The following is a 2580-nucleotide window of genomic DNA, read 5'->3' on the forward strand; positions in this document are numbered from 1 at the left end:
TTTGGAGGGCAGGGCCAAGACCATTTAGTCTGCGTGGAGTGCAGGACAAGCTCGGTCTGCTCTGAGCGCAGGGCTCAGACCATGCAGTCTGCTCGGAGAGCAGGGGTCAGACCATACAGTCTGCTATTAATTTTTATTTAAGACAAAACAGTCTAAATTTTTAAGCGTGTGTGTACGCAGGTGTGCTTGTGGAACATCGGGGGTTACGTCGGTGGGAGAATGGACGGACAAATTTGGTTAAGGCCAGGACACCGGGGGGTGGTGGTTGCCTTGCTGGCAACTCAGAGTCGGTTTATGGACAGTGCACTTCTCTCGGACGTTGTCATGACGTTCGGGAGGCAAAAACCCTCACCTAACTTAGCCCGTGCCTTTACCGTACTCGCTGCGTGGAATGTTGTCAGTGAGGTGGCTATCGCCCTCCGACCCGGCCTCCATTTTTTTATCCAGTCCCTGTACTGTTGCCCTAAACTCAACCTCACTGGGGGAGACGGCAATTAGACACAGTTTTACAAGTTACAATGAAACGGTCACGAAATTCGCGTGACCGACAATTAAGCCATGTGCCTGAAGAAGGAGTGATTTCTCCGAAACGTTAATGTCATCCCGCTGATCGCCAAAGCAGACACCCTCACCCCAGAGGAATGCCAACAGTTCAAGAAACAGGTCATGCGAGAAATCCAAGAGCATAAAATCAAGATCTACGAGTTCCCAGAGACCGATGACGAAGAAGAGAACCGGCTGGTGAAGAAGATAAAGGACAAGTTGCCGCTGGCTGTAGTAGGAAGCAACACCATCATCGAGGTGAACAGCAAAAGAGTCAGAGGGAGACAATACCCCTGGGGGGTTGCAGAAGTTGAAAACAGTGACCACTGTGACTTCACCATCCTGAGAGATATGCTCATCAGAACACACATGCAGGACCTGAAGGACGTGACGAACAACGTCCACTACGAAAACTACCGCAGCAGGAAGCTGGCTGCGGTCACCTACAACGGAGTGGACAACAACAGGGTTAAAGGTCAACTGTCCACCAAGAGTCCTTCTTGTACCAAGAGTCAATCTGTACCAAGAGTACAGATGTTGTCCTTCCGGACAACATCTGTAACCTCATCTTGATTCATGTCAAGCACCAGCTTCCAAAATCGTGCATTCACGCTGTCTGGAACTGGCTGAGCATTCGAACAAAGGGCCTGCACTCTAGTTTTCCCTGGCTTTAAACCTTTGACTTTCTTGTGTAGATGACATCTCTGCATGTGCCTCCATAGTGATCTCCTCTTCAGGTAGGCGTCACAGTTTATACAGTGCATGTAATCACTGGCGTTTACAGGTCCACTTGATTGTTGATGGGGTATCACCATTCCCTTTCCTTCTTTAATAACCTGATTATTATGGAAACGGTTCCCTCTATTTCTCAATACACTGAACTGTATTCTTCGTTCTTTAGAACCCTTTGGGAATGTTATTGCTCTTGCCACTTCAGGTTTGTCCTTGTGTTTTGATTCTAAATGGCGTGCCATTTTGTTGAAAGGCTTAGAGCAAAACACACAGTAAAACTTTTTGTTGTACAGTCTGCCTCCATTGTCTTTCTTCTTCAAGGTCATGACCGCCACGTCGCAACCATTAGATGAGGATTTGTCGGTGTCAGGTTCAGCCAGGGAAGTAAAACGTGTCTTATGTGTTTTCTTGCGTGGTTGGTCATCTCCTTCCTGAGAGTTGGTTGAAGTTCTCTGTACCTTTCTCTTCTTTGCCGTGTGCTGTTTGACCTCTTCTTCTGAACAGTCACTTTCTGTTTCTTCATCATATTGAGGAACATACTCATCCTCATCACTGTACTCAGAACTTGATAGAGGTTCTCTTTCGTGTCTGTTGAGCTTAAAAAAAGAAAGAGAAAAAGAAAGGATTAGACTTGGATATTCTTCATTGTAAAATCACAAGCATTTAACAATGCCGTGGAACAGCACGCATATTAACGTAGATTGTTGTGTTGTTTCGGGTAGTTTTAAACATCTATGACCGGGGTATTCAATTAAAGTTCAACAAGGTCCATTCAGAGAGAATTTCCTCATTAAATCTCCAGAACATCATAATAATGTCTAACTTGCACTCTGATTTAGTTCCATATACTGTATATTGAAGTAGCCAACAGTTGTATTAAAGTCTGTATGTAGAAAACAACTGATTATCAAATATAGAAAGATCAATTGAATAATACATAAACAATATTTATTGTCAGATTTAAAATTGAGATTAAGATTAAATTACATAACCGAAAGCTTTTGAAAAATGTGCATCTTAAAACAAAGAAATGAAGTACCCTGCAGCTTTAAATTAATTAAATTCAGGTGTGAAGTGATGTCACCCAAGAAAACCAAGATATCCATATTATTCTCATCTTCTAATAAGATGAATTAGCGAGCAGGACTTTATCTGTGGTTATTAATCCACTTGTTTCAGCTCTATTCCTCTCTGTTAACGTCATTGTTGGTCAGTGAATTCATGCGTTAGGATTCTGATCATACTGGGCTCTTAGGTTTATTTTCCTGTGCCTTTATTTGAGATGCGAGACGTTAGCTCAAAAGA

This window comes from Melanostigma gelatinosum, assembly GCF_949748355.1.
Source record: "Melanostigma gelatinosum genome assembly, contig: SUPER_10_unloc_3, whole genome shotgun sequence".
NCBI lineage: Eukaryota > Metazoa > Chordata > Actinopteri > Perciformes > Zoarcidae > Melanostigma > Melanostigma gelatinosum.